A 15517-nucleotide genomic window follows, 5' to 3' on the forward strand; every position below is an offset into this window, starting at 1 on the left:
CCTCCTGTATGTGATATGATTTATGTATTATCCCCAGAGGATAAGAGAAGGCTTTCTATTTTTTTTATGCTAAGGGCAGTCATCTCAGAGTCAGGTACCAGTCTCTATGTCTTTGAGTGTAAATAATGCTTAATTTGAAATAGATTTTTTAAGTTGTGGAAACCTGTGACTCTTCACTCTGTCCCTCACCAGGAATATAACAGGCAGACTCAGCCAATTGTGAGGTGGTAACCAAACTTACTTTGTTTTCTAAGCATTTTTTAGGTTGAGTATCCCTGTAATAATATTTTAGTTTCAGCATGCGATATTGACAGGAATAAAAGCATTTCCATTAGATGCTGTTAGTTTACAAAGGTACCATGAAATGTATCCCATGATTCTTAATGGCCCAGACACCAAGCAAAGTCTAAATCAATGATATGTTCTTCTAATAACTCTTTAAAATCACATCTACTACCCACATACCCTTTGTTTAGCTTTCCTTTGTTTTAAGGCTTTTCAGTGTCTTCTGTATTTAAAAAAATGTGGTCACGGATTTTCAGTGCGCTTTGACCAAAACTGGAATATACTGGGTGATTTGTTGTACCAAAAATTCTAAATTTATATTCAACTACAGTCCTTAATATTATAGCCTGTGATATCTTATATATATAGTTTTTAAAAAATACTAACTTTTCAGTGTATCAAAAACTCCTAAACTTTTGACAGAATTTAACTAGCATAAGAACTGAACATTTAACATAAATTTACTAATTCCACATATAGTTTTCAAGAATAAAATGTGTGTACTTTATAAAAATAGTGAATATTATATTTCTTGTATGTTAATATTTAACCTATACATGCCTAAACATCATAAGGTTATCAGAATTACACGATTTTAAATGACAATTTAAAATATGATTAAACAGTGAGCAGAAGAATGTAATTGAGTATTCCTGTACAGACATTGCCTTCAAATCTGTCAGTTTTGTTTTTCCGTCTAGAGAAACCAGCAATTTTTGACAGATATGAACTGCAGCAATGATGCAATTTCCCCTAGAAGTTTCAAATTGATTTTTAAACAATAGTGATTTATCTTTATTTTTAAACTATGCACTGTTGTATTCTAGGATAGCACTCAGATTTTCATTTAGGAAAATGACTTTGTGAAAAGAATATGTATTATTTGGAAACTTAAATGGTCAATTTCTAATGAGTGAATATAATGTTACATATATTAAGAATTGTCTTCACAAATAATAAACACTTATTACATGTGAAATACGTAAGCACTTCTAATATCAGTTTTGTGATTGTAAATTGTTTCTAATCATAAAAATAATTATGACTCCTAAATATAAACAGTTTTTGTAAATACTTACCTCTATGCTTCTTTTTTATTAGTTTATCTTTTCCTCTTTCAATATACCTGTTTCATATGCCAAGTTCTTTGTTTACCTGGAGGATCACTTGAGCCCAGAAGTTCGAGGCTGCCATGAGCTAGGACTATACCACTGCAGTCCAGCGTGGGTGACAGAGATGGACCTTGTCTCTAAAAGAAAAAAAAAAGAAATATAAAGGGGTCTTATATTCATATTTGCCTATTAAACTAACCCAAGGCTAATTAAATACCCTAGAAATCATAAGAAGAGAACAAAGAGTCTACAAGTTGGATATTTTTATGATTTGTGTTGACTTGATGATTTTCCCATTAGAAGTATGATGCAAAACATCTACAAAATAATGTAATATGTTGCCATCATGTCACCTTTCATTCTCACCTGTGGTTTATTGCAGCAATTTAGTTACACAATTACATTTTTTCACCATTGCAATATCTAAAACCTAGCTAGCATTTATTTTTATTATCATTAAGCATTTTTCTGGGGAATTATTTTGTCTCCTTATACAAGGCTAAAAAGTAACATAAAATGAATATTATTTATTTAAGACAGAGTTAATGGAAAAATATATTCAAAATAAAGAAATGAAATATGTCTTTATAAGCCTTTCAAAAATGGCATGACAAAAATGTTAGCAACAATTGTGGAAGTAAAACAAGTCCTCAACTGTCTTTACAGGAATAAAGGAATGCCCTCATAACTAACTATATAACTTCTTGTCATACTTGGAGGTTAACAGAAAAAAAGTCAGAACTGGGGGGAAAAAACAGTTAACTTAGAAGTGTTATCCAGATTTGGAGTCAATAATTACTATTAATCTAGCATATCAACCATGAGCTAGAAAGCGACTATTCTTCCTTCAAAACCGAAGAAAGTACACAAGATTAAAAATTACACTAATTATGACTCAAAATGAACGCTGCATGAACCTATGGCATTACATCTTACACTCTGATTTTTCAAATAATTGTGCTTAACACATTAACAATCTCAGAAAATAGAGAGTCAAGTGAAATAAGATTAAGAAGTGAAGACTCCTCACTTCCATTTTGCCCTAGTGATCAATCCACAGGTAATTGAACTTAAGGTCAACTTTCATCTCAGCATTAAAATTCTAACACTGCTTTGAATTCTATTTCACTGGTTGCCTTCAAAGTCATACTTGAAATTTAAGTCAAGAAAATGACTGGTATCTGGCATCACATTCTGTGACTGTCATAAAACAGACAAAACTTTAAACCACCGAAGAGGCCTTTTTAAAATATAATTCAATGGTAAGATCAATAATGAAAGAAACTCAGGGAATGGACAAATATTTGTTAAACACTATCAAAATAACTCCTTGACTATTTAATAAATAAATAAATTAGGCCTGGGTGTGGTGGCTCATGCCTATAATCCCAGTACTTTGGCAGGCTGAGGCAGGCAGATCAGCTGAGGTTGGGAGTTCGAGACCAACCTGACCAACATGGAGAAATCCCATCTCTACAAAACATACAAAATTAGCCGGACGTGGTGGCGCATGCCTGTAATCTCAGCTACTTGGGAGGAGAATCGCTTGAACCCAGGAGGAGGAGGTTGCTGTGAGCCAAGATTGTGCCATTGCACTTCAGCCTGGGCAACAAGAGCAAGATTTGGTCTCAAAAAATAAATTAATTAACTAAAACTCAGATGTTATTCTGTGTATTCAAATGTATAGAAATATGAATTAATTAAACATTTATTCATCAGAGTAAACTCCTCTGAACAGACAGCATTAAATAGTTGAGCATTTATTAACCCTCTAGAGTAGAAAAAATTACCTAAGCTTAGAAGCAATTAAAGAAATAATAATAGTTAACAAAGATAACTTTCTCTGTGACATGAATTTCATCTTTTAAATAATATACTAAATGCTTTTCATCTGCATACCAACCCTACAAGGCAGATATTACTTTCAACTCCACTTTATAGATAAAGAAATTGCAGCTTAGAAAAATTAAGTACATTATCTAAAGTGATATAGTTAATGGCAGGGCCAAGATTTTAACTCAGGGATTCTGATTCCAGAATCCACATAACAATGTAACAAATGGGAAGAATTAGCCATATTAAATCAATTTTATTTGCACCAAAAAGAAAAAAAAGGACAAATGTATAAGCAAAATATTAACATATTTATTATATAGTATTCAGGCATGCCATTGCCAACAGTATAGGTGACTTGCTACTTAGATCAGCTTCCTTATTGAAAACAAATTGAAATATAGCATATCATATTTTTAGTAAAAATAAATATTAAAAATTGAAAAATAAAATGAAAAATAATCACACTAAAAAAGGAACAAATGACAGGTAATATGCAGAGCCAAACATGAGCTTTAAACATTATAGTATTCACAAAATTGAGTCACTATTAGCATAAGTTTTATGGCCTTGCAAGACTTGGGGCACAGAAAATAAGGTCTAGCTCATGCCTCAGTGGGAGATTCTAATAGACCCACAAAGGACTACATACTTAGTAGCCCTAATGTGTAAGATTTTCTAGTATGCACTAGAAAGAGAAAGACAATAAAGTTTTCCTGGTTAAAACTTTGGTGCCTAAGGAAGGAAAAGAAGCAAAGGAAAGAAGGAAAGTAGAAGAGAAGTAAGGAAAGGAAAGAAGAGAGGGAGAGTGGAAGGAAGGAAGAAATAAGAAAGTCAATAGCGTGTTCATGTGGATTCATAGCCTAAATTCTCACTACCTAAGTAATCTGTAGATCCCCAAGCCCATTTAAAGGTGGGTCCCAGACTACTAGCAGACCCAAGCAATTAATAAAAGCAAATGTAAATTCACTTAAAAGGGTCCCACCTTCTCAAGAGTTAACAAACTGAATAACAATTTGTTATTGTTATTCAAAATGAATAAAGTTCCAAAGTAAGTGAGAAATTTAGTAAAAACTAAAAAAAAACATAAGAAAACAAGTTATAATATTACAAATATTATAGTTCAATACATTAAATTAAATACTTCATTGACTATTTTACCAGTAATTGGACATCAGTAAAGAGAATTAATAACATGGAATATAGAAATGAAGAAATTATCTAGAATATATTACAGAGATACAAACAGACAGCAGATAATTTAAAAGGAAAGAAAAGAATGAGTTTACATGTAAAATGTAGCTGATTTCTTACAAGGAGCAAGAGAAGTCAGAAGACAGAAAGACAGTACACTCAATCCATTTCAGTAAAAATGACTGGTAAGCTAAAATTCTAGTCTTAGCATATGTGCTGATGAAGAAAGTGAATCATAAAAGCATTTTCCACAAAACATAACAATAGAGATAATTCCCAGCAGGTTGCCACTAAAGGAAATTCTATAGACTGTATTTCAGGCAGAAAAACCATGAAGATTTAAAAACTTGTAAATATTTGAATGTGTACACACAAATCAGACAGTATAAAAAAAGTTATACTGTCTATAAGTTAAAGTTAAAAAGTGTTTTAGAGTTAAAATTAAAAAGCCATATGTAAAGTATCTTTAATAATTACAAATAAGAGATTTGTGTGTTGAATTAAATTATAGCAAGGTATTTATGCTGTTTAGGATAACTAGGGTGTACTATACTATATTTTGCTAAACTATGTGACTAGAGGTCTGGAGTTAGAAATATGGAGGGCTTCAAAGACAGGCACATGACAAAAAGAGGATTTGTGTTGTCCTTGGTTATATTTTGAGTTTCGGAATGTACATTAAAGTCAATAAGCAAGTAAGTTTCAGTGTGAAGAATAAATGGGAAAGAACAGTAAATGTAGAGAGAACAGAAGTCCGGGCTAGAATGAAAAGAAGAAATAATTAAAAGGTAAAAATAACAGGACTCATTCATTGATTGGCTGCATAAAAAGGTGATACCATGTATAATTCTCAGGTTATTATCATATTAAAAGTCAACATATACTTTTCAGTTTCCACTCTTGTGTGTACAGAGGCTAAAAGTTATCATTCAGCCTGCAACAATAAATAAGTTAAACAAATTGAAAACAAATGAGCTTTCTTAGACCCAGCAAAGAATTGAGGTTACAGGGCAAACACTACCCTGAAATCTATTTTTAAAAAGGTAAATATAGTGAAGTATAGCCAAGATCTGTTTACCAAGAGCAGAGGGCACCAGAGAAATGAACTGACAGGAGCACTTAAACAATGGCTGTAGAGGGACAAAACTAAGAATTGCATTAACTCTGTTCTGAAACCAGCAAGCAAGAGGTGAGCAGAGTAAAATATGCAAAATGTTGGGAGACAATAAAAAAGAAAACTAGAATTTTATATCCATCATCGTATCTTTCAAAATTGAAGGAGAATTAATAGAATTTCTCAAAAAAATGAGGAAATTCATAACCAGTAGACTTACACTGTAAGAAATGTTAAAAAAAAGAGAACAAAAGTTTTTCATGGAGAACAAACGGGAGATATTTTCAAACTTCAGTCTAAATAAAGATAAGAAAATCATCAAAGTATAAATAAATGAAGAATTTTATTTGATGTATTCATAACTGGTTTAATAGATAACTGCTTACAGTAATAATAATAATGTCTTCAATGATTACACTATATAGATAAGTGAAATAAATGGCACTAACGTTATAAGTGACTGGATGGAAGAAATGGGAATACTCTGTTATAAGGTAACTGCACTACCCATTAAATAGTTGTTATTCAAGAGTGAGATTAGATTGAGAGTGAGATTAGATTAGTTCTAAATGTCTATTGTGAAATCTATGGCAAACATATAACGAAAGTATAGCTAATATGCTAAGAGAGGAGATAAAATAAAATAATGTAAAATATTCAGTTAAAACTAGAGAAGGCAAAGCAAGAAGAAAAAAATGAAAAAAGAGCACAAACAATGAATAGAAAAATATTTATTAACCTAGTAAGTATTAAACAAATTATATTAATAAACATTTTAAATATGAATGGTTTAAATACACTAGTTAAAGGATAGAGAGTACCAGCGTGGGTTTCAAGAACAACAAAAGCCCCCTCAAAAAGACCCATAACAAGATCCAGCTATAAGCTGCCTCCAAGAAACTCACAAATTGTTTTTGTTTTCTTTCTTTCTTATTTTTTTTAACTTTTATTTTAAGTTCAGGAGTACATGTGCAGGTTTGTTACATAGGTAAATGTGTTTTTACATAGGTAAATGAGGGTTGGTTGTACAGATTATTTCATCACCCAGGTATTAAGCCTAGTACCCATGAGTTAATTTTCCTGATCCTCTTCTTCCTTCCACCTTCCACCCTCTGATGGGCCCCAGTGTGTGTTGTTCCTCTCTATGTGTCCATGAGTTCTCATCATTTAGCTCCCACTTATAAGTGAAAACATGTGGTATTTAGTTTTCTGTTTCTATGTTAGTTTGCTAAGGATAATGACCTCTAGCTCCATTCCTGTCCCTGCAAAGGACATTCTCTCATTCTTTATGTCTACATAGTATTTCATGGTATATATGTAACATATTTTCTTTATTCAGTCTATTGTTGATGGGCATTTAGGTTGATTCCATGTCTTTGCTATTGTGAATAGTGCTGCAGTGAACATATGTGTACATATGTCTTTGTAATAGGAATATTTATATTTTGGCAGGTATATACCTAGTAATGGGATTTCTGGGTTGAATCGTGTTTTTGTCTTTAGGTCTTTGAATAATTATCACACTGTCTTCCACAATGGTTGAACTAATTTACACTCCCACCAACAATGTATAAGCATTTCATTTTACTCCACAACTTCACCAGCATCTATTATTTCTTGACTTTTTAATAATAGCCATTCTGACTGGTGTGACATGGCACTGATTGTGGTTTTGATTTGCATTTCTCTAATGATTAGTAACATTGAGGTTTTTTTTTTTTCCATATGATTGTGGGTCATGTGTATGTCTTCTTTTGAGAAATGCCTGTTTATGTCCTTTGTCCCCATTTTAATGGGGTTGTTGTTTTTTTTCTTGTAAATTTGCTTAAGTTCCTCATGGATACTTGATATTAGCCATTTGTCAGATGCATAATTTGCAAAAAATTTCTTCCATTCTATAAGATGTCTGTTACTCTTGATAGTTCATTTTGCTGTGTAGAAGCTCCTTAGTTTAATTAGATCTCATTTGTCAATTTTTGCTTTTGTTGCTATTGCTTTTAGCATGGTCATCATGAAATCTTTGCTGGTGACTATATCCTGAATGGTATTGCCTAGATTGTCTTCCAAAGTTTTATAATTTTGGGTTTTACATTTAAGTCTTTGAAATGTACCTTGAGTTAATTTTTGCATATGGTATAAGAAAGGGGTCCAGTTTCAATCTTCTGCATATGGCTAGCCAGTTATCCCAACATCCTTTATTAAATAGGGAATTCTTTCTCCATTGCTTGTTTTTGTTAGGTTTGCAGATCAGATAGATGTAGGTGTGTGGTCTTATTTCTGGGTTCTGAATTCTCTTTCATTGGTCTGTGTGTCTGTTCTTGTACCAGTACCATGCTGTTTTGGTTACTGCAGCCCAGTGTAGTTTGAAGTCAGGTAACATGATGCCTCCAGCTTTGTTCTTTTTTGCTTAGAATCGCCTTGGCTATTCGGGCTTTTTGTTGTTGTTGTTCCATATGAATTTTAAAATGTTTTTTTAATCCCTAGTTCTGTGAAGAATTTCAATGGTATTTTGATAAGAACAGCATTGAGTCTATAAATTACTTTGGGCAGTAGGACCATTTTCATGATATTGATTCTTCCTATCCATGATCATGGAATATTTTTCATTTGCTTGTGTTATTTCTGTTTTTATTTATTTTTTTAAAGGCACTGATAGGTTCAAAGTAGAGATGGAAAAATATATGCCATGCTGGGATGGACTGAATGAACATGAATCCCCCAAAAGACATATTAATGTCCTAATCCCTAAAACCTGTGATTTCCTTTTATTTAGAAAAAGGGTCTTTGCAATTGTTAGTTAAGTTTCTCTAGATAAGGTTCATCTACTGAGCTGTGTCAGTAGACACTAAATCCAATGTTTCTTTATAGGAGATACACAGAGGAGAACCACACAAGGAAGAGGGGAAGGCCAGGTAAAGATGGACGCAGAGATTAAAGCTATGCATCCACAGAAAGCAATGCCTGGAGCCAGCAGACACTAGAAGAAACAAAGAAGGGTTCATCCTTAGACCTTTCAAATAGAACACAGATCTGCCAACACTCTGAGTTGGACTTCTGGCCTTCACAACTGTGAGAAAATAAATTTGTTCTTTTATTAGTCACCTAATTTGTGGCAAGTTGTTATGAAAATGCTAGAAAACCAATACACATGCTAATACTCATCAAATAAAAACTAGAGTAGCTATCTTAATATTCAAAAAAGCAGACTTCAAATGAAACAAAATTTTCAGGGGTACAGAGAGTTATCACATAATAATAATAAAGAGGTCAGTTCTCCAAGAAGACATAACAATCCTTAACATGTACGCATGTAACAACAGACTGTCAAAATGCATGTGACACAAACTGATAGAAATTCAAGAAGAAATAGACAAATTAATTATCATATTTGCAGACTTCAGGATCCCTCTTTCAGCAATTGACAAATCAAGGAGGCAGAACAGCAATAAAGATGTGGTTGACCTGAACAGCACCATCAATTTGATCTAATTGACATTTATAAAATACTTGATTCAACAATAGCATAATGCACATTTTTTTCAATCTCACATGGAATATTTATCAAGAAAGCCACACTCTGGGCCATAAACCACACCTTAATAAACTTAAAATAATTGTTCAATGGATGTACAGATGAGTGCAAGATGAATGAGTTCTAGAGATCTGCTGTACAACATAGTGCCTATAGTTAACAATTCACTATTGTACACCTAAAATTTTGTTAAAAGTGTAGATCTCGTGTTACATATTCTCAACACACACACAAAGGGGCAAGATAAAATTTTAGGAGATGATAGATATTTATTGTCTTGATTTTGCTGATCATTTCACATGTGTATGCAAATCCCTAAATTCATCTAATTGTATACAATAAATATGCCCAGTTTTATGGATTTCAGTATACATCAATAAAACTCTTTTTTAAAAAACGTAATCCTACATGATATGCTTTCAGACCATGATGTAATTAAACTAGAAATTAATTACAGGGAGTTAGCTCAAAAATCAAAATTAATTGTAGATTTAAAAACACACTATAGCCAGGTATGCTGGCTCACATCTATAATCCCAAAACTTTGGGAGGCTGAGGCAGGAGGATTACTTGAGTCCAGGAAATCGAGACAAGCCTGGGCAAACTTTTTTATAGAGTCCTGTCTCTATAAAAAAATTAAAAAATTATCCAGACATGGCGGTGCATATCTGTGGTCCCAGCTACCTGGTCAGCTAAGGGAGGAGAATTGCTTGATCCCAGGAGGTTGAGGCTGCAGTGAGCCATGTTCACACCACTGCACTCTAGCCTAGGCAACAAAGCAGGACTCTCTCAAAAAAATAAAAAATTAAATTAAAAAACTATTCTACTAAATATCAACACATAGGTCAAAGAAGAAGTGTCAAGAGAAATTTAAAAGCATTTTTATCTAAAATGAAAAAGCAACTTATCACTAATCCATGTGATGCAGCCAGAGCAGTGCTTAGTGGGACATATCATTGAATAGTTGTATTCAAATAAAAGAAAGATCTAAAATAAGTAATCTAAACTTCTACCTTAGAAACTTATGGAGAGAAGAGCAACATGAGCTGAAAGCAAGCAGAATAAAATAAATAAAAATTCCAGTAGAAATCAATGAAATTAAAATTAGGGAAAAAGTGGAGAAAATCAACAAAACCAGAAGCTGTTTTTTAAAAAAATACAAATGAAACTGACAAAACTCTGTCTAGGTTAACAACAACGACAACAACAACAACAAAAAGAGAGAGAGAGAGTGAGAAAGAGGAGAGAGTGAAGACACAGAGTATCGATATTGTATATAAAAGAGGGTTCATCACTATTAATCCCATCTACACATCAAGGAAATAAAGGAATATAGTAAACAACTCTATGCATACAAATTTGACTTTGATGAAATAGGTAAATTGTTTGAAAGACATAAACTATAATTAATGGAAAATGCCAAGCCAAGATAGTTTTGCTGGTTAATTATACCAAACATTCAAAGAAGAAGTGATAAAAATTCTCTACAATCACTTCCAGAAAATCGAAGCAGAGGAAATCTTCCTACTGCTTCTTTGATACCAAAATTACTCTAATACTAAAACCAGATAAAAACTTTACAAGAAAGGTAAGCTACAGATGAGTAACTCCTATGAGCTTAGATAAAAAATATTCTCAACACTATATTAACAAATTAAATCAATCAATCCTTAAAATCAGTTAAATATCACAGCTGAATCAGATTTATTACAGGTATGCCAGGCCATTTCAACATTTGAAAAATCAGTTAAAAAATTTATCTATCATATTAATGGGTTAAAAACATATGAACATATCAATAGATGAAAAAAATAGCATTGAGAAAAATATCCCACATCTATTTGTGATTAAAACATTGAGCAAACTAACAACAAAGAACTTCTTCAACTTGTTTTTAAAAATGTACAGCTAATATTCTATTATGTGGTGAGAAACTGGATGCTTTTCCCCTAAGATCAGACAGTAAAGGAAATAAAAGGCATATATCTTACAAAAGAAGAAATGAAACTTTGATTATCTATTTAAAAAAACAATAAATTGAAAAGACACCTGGAACAAATACATGGCTATAGCAAGGTTGCAGGATACAAGGTTATTATATAAAAGTCAATAGCTTTCCCACATACCAGCAATAAACAATTTGAATTTGAAATTAAAAACCAAACAGCATTTATAATAGTATCAAATATATGTAGTATTTAAGCATAAGCGTAATTAACTATGAATAGAATTTATATGTGGGAAAAATACAAAACTCTGATAGAAAGTAAAAGAGCTGAACTCATGGAGAAAGAGTGCATTCATGGATTGGAAGACAAATATTTTTGGTGTGTCATTTTTTTTTTTTTTTTTTTGAGATGGAGTCTCGCTCTGTCGCCCAGGCTGGAGTGCTGTGGCATGATCTCAGCTCACTGTAACCTCTGAGTCCCTGGTTCAAGCGATTCTCCTGCCTCAGCCTCCCTAGTAGCTGGGATTACAGGTGAGCACCACCACGCCCAGCTAATTTTTGTATTTTTAGTAGAAATGGAGTTTCACCATGTTGGCCAGGATGGTCTCAATCTCCTGACATCATGATCTGTCCGTCTTGGCCTCCCAAAGTGCTGGGATTACAGGCGTGAGCCACCATGCCCGGACAGTGTGTCAATTCTTTTTGACTGTATCACAACACAATCAAAATCAAAACCCAAGCATGATATTTTGTGAATGTCTTTAAACTGATTCTAAAGTTTATCGGTTTCTAAAGTTTATCGGTGAATGCAAAAGACCCAAAATAACCAGTACAATACTGAAGAACAAAGTTGAATAACTGATATTACCTAGCTTCAAGACCTATAAAGCTACACAGAAATCAGTATGGTATAGAGAAAGAAAAGACACATAAATTAGTGGATCAGAATAGAAAGCTAAGAAATAGACTGATGCAAATCATCTCATTTTTGACAAAGGTACAAATATGATTCAATGGGGAAATGACAATCTTTTAGCAAATGGTCCTGGGACAAATTAACATTCATATGCAGACAAATGAATCTAGACTTAGAATTCATACACACACACACACACACACACACACACACACACACACACACACACACACAAAATAAATGAATCATGGATCTAAATATAAAACAAAACTGTAAAACTTTTAGAAGAAAACATAGGAGAACATTTATATGAAGTTGAATTTGTTGATATGCTCTAATTGCAGAGAGCATAAAATGCTTGATCTATGAAAAAAAATGGATGAATTTAACTTCTTAAAATTAAAACTTCTGGCTTGCAAAGGACATTATTAAGATAATCCAAAACCAGGACATTGACAGTAGAAAAGTATTTGCAAAACACATACCTGATAAATAAAAATTGAATCCAAAAATGTACAAAGAACCTTTAAAACTCAACAATAAGAAAACAAACTGAATAAAAATTGTACATAGGTCTTGAATAGACATTGCACCAAGGATATTATACACATGACAAAGAACTGTATAAAAAGATCCTCAATATAATTTGATTACAGGGAATGCAAATTAAAATAAAAATAAGACATTACTACACATCTAGTCTATAGAATAGCTAAAATCAAAATAAATAAATAATGCCAAGTGCAGGCAAGATGGGGAGCAACAGGAACTATTATTCATTGCTGGTAAAAATGCAAAGTGCTGCAGTAATTTTGGAAAACACTTGTAGTCTTTTGTAAAACCAAACATAGTCTTACCGTATGATTCAGTAATTGTGCTGATATTTATCTATCCAGTTAATTTGAAACTATATGCTTATATAACAATCTGCATACAAATATTTATAGCGCTTTATTCATAATTTACAAAATCGGAAACCAACCAAGTGGTCCTTTACTAACTGAATAAATAAACTGTGTGGCAACCATAAAATGGAATATTATTCAGCAACAAAAAACCTTTTTTCAAGGCATGAAAAGACATGAAGGGCACTTAAATGCATATTGGTAAGTGAAAAAAGCCAGTATGAGAAAGCTGCATTATATGACATTCTGGAAAACACAAAAGTAAAGAGACAGTCAATTGGTCATCTGTGACCAGGGACAAGGTGGGGGAAGGTGGTGATGGAGGAGTGTAATAGGTGAGAAATAGGGCATGTTTAGAGCAGTAAAATTATTCCATATGATACCATAATGATGGATAGAAGGTATTATGCATTTGTCAAAACCCATAGACTTCTATAGCACAAAGAGTGAATATGTGTCAATAAACAGTATAAATTGTTTAAGAAGAGGGGGCATTTCAAGAAGAAATGCAGACTGTTACAAGATAACCTAACTGAATCACATATTTTTCAAATAACCTTCAGGGATGGTGGTAAAAATTGCTGATCTAAGCATCTTTGGACGTGAATAGAGCCTGTAAGACTAAAGAAAAAATAAACTGCTGATAAACACTATACTTAGTTGATAAAGTTATTTCCCATGGTTGCATGGATTAACAATTCTACTACTGTTCTACTGTGCACTGTAATTGAATGATGAAGTAAATGGATGGCAATGGCAGACACCAAGTTTCTCACTGCTGGAGAGGGAGTTTACAGACAAGCAAAGGGAAGAAGCTAAAACGATCTCTATAGTAATGGATTAGAGTTGGAGATAGTAAGAAATTATGCTTAGCTTAATATAGGTAAATCAGGTAACATATAGAAATATTTATGGATATGTGTATAAATGCATTAGTATAAACGCATATAGTTTTTGCTGTATCAGCTGGGAGGGCCTTAAACAAATGACACCCATGAGCAACGAGCATGCCCTTATCTTGATTTCTAATACCACTTTCCAATAAAAAGAAGAAGAGTTCCTTAAAGAAATGCTTGGTTCTAAGACTAGGGGAGCAAATAGGAAAGTTGAACTATGAGCATCTTGTAGTATCAGAAAGTAAAAAAGCATTCAAAAAAATTGTAATACATTTTTTAGGTTATTTCAAAGCATCATGAAAACCAGCTGAAAGAACTCACCACGGCCAAAGGTAGAAAATTTGAGTAACAAAATTTTTGTTGCTGAATTAATTATTGCATTTAATTCAATTGATTTAATTAATCATTGCATCAAATTTAATTGAGTTTATTATTGCATTGAATTCAATCAATTAATTAAATAATTTAATTAGTGAATTATTTTATTTATTTATTTTTATTTTTATTTTTTTTGAGTTTTGCTCTTGTTGCCCAGGCTGGAGTGCAGTGGCATGATCTCGGCTCACTGCAACCTCTGCCTCCTGGGTTCAAGCTATTCTCACACCTCAGCCTCCTGAGTAGCTGGGATTACAGGCACCTGGCAAGACGTCCAGCTAATTCTTGTATTTTTGGAGGAGACGGATTGCACCATGTTGGCTATGCTGGTCTCGAACTCCTGACCTCAGGTGATCCATCTGCCTCGGCCTCCCAAAGTGCTAGGATTACAGGCGTGAGCCACTGCGCCCGGCCAGTAATACTGAATTATAACCTCAAGTATGAAAAATAAATATATGTAAGTTTAATCTGGTATAAACAAATGAATGAGCACATTAATACATGAAAGAGACACATTTCTTAAGCAGAATAATGTCATAGGATGTATGTAGGTTTTGCACCCTTAAATGGGGGAGCTATGCTCATTCCTGTGCATAGTGACTTCCTCCCAAGTGTAAAGTAATGATAAGGGGGTAAATAATAACTTTACAATTGAGAACCCGGATGGACACAACCTAAGATAGGTGACCAAAGGCAACGTCACCGCTCATAAATCATGTTGATGGTATACACTTAATATGACATAATAAAAATGACACTGTACATCTATAGTCTTCCTCCCAATAACTCATAACCTCAGTTTTATGAGAAAAACATGTTTATATTGGGCAATCTGCAAAATACCAGACCAGCACACTTCCAAACTGTCAAGATAACCAAAAAGAGAAAGGTATAGGCCAGGCACAGTGGCTCATGCCTGTAATCCCAGCACTTTGGAAGGCTGAAGCAGGTGGATCACTTGAGGTCAGGAGTTCAAGATCAGCCTGACCAACATGTTGCAATCCCATCTTTACAAAAAATAAAATAAATAAATAAAAATTAGCCAGGTGTAGTGGCATGCCTGTAGTTCCAGCTACTCAGGAGGCTGAGGTAGGAGAATGACTTGAACCCAGGAGGCGGAGGCTATAGTGAGCCAAGATCATGCCACTGCATTCCATCCTGAGTGACAGAGTGAAAACCTGTCTCATTAAAAAAAGACGAAGAAGAAAAGAAGAAGGAGGAGGAGGAGGAGGAGGAGGAGGAGGAGGAGGAGGAGGAGGAGGAGGCAATTATTTTAATTGGCTCTCTACATTTCTCTAAGATAACAACTTAACAAAAGTTTGTATTGAAAGAGGTAGTATTCTTTCTTTAAAACTTATTTCTCAGAAAGTAAGAATAGAGCATAAATTAGTAAAGTGCTTATTTATA

At 33.3% G+C, this 15517-nt stretch overlaps 2 long non-coding RNA genes across 7 annotated transcripts in view; one reads left to right on the forward strand and one right to left on the reverse strand.

Moving 5' to 3' along the window:
- The window catches only part of LOC139355781 (uncharacterized), a 58883-nt gene extending 57347 nt beyond the window's left edge, over positions 1-1536 (reverse strand). The window contains exon 1 of one of the 2 annotated variants that reach the window (XR_011606826.1): positions 1441-1536. This is a non-coding gene — a long non-coding RNA (uncharacterized lncRNA). The remainder of the gene's footprint in view (positions 1-1440) is intronic. The other variant, XR_011606827.1, reaches the window with a different exon arrangement.
- LOC139355780 (uncharacterized) overlaps positions 1-15517 on the forward strand; it is a 98353-nt gene that overhangs the window by 33096 nt on the left and 49740 nt on the right. For all 5 annotated transcript variants that reach the window (XR_011606823.1, XR_011606824.1, XR_011606825.1 and 2 more), the window contains exon 2: positions 8407-8607. This is a non-coding gene — a long non-coding RNA (uncharacterized lncRNA). The remainder of the gene's footprint in view (positions 1-8406; positions 8608-15517) is intronic.

This window comes from Macaca nemestrina, chromosome 8 (genome assembly GCF_043159975.1).
Source record: "Macaca nemestrina isolate mMacNem1 chromosome 8, mMacNem.hap1, whole genome shotgun sequence".
Taxonomy (NCBI): Eukaryota; Metazoa; Chordata; class Mammalia; order Primates; family Cercopithecidae; genus Macaca; species Macaca nemestrina.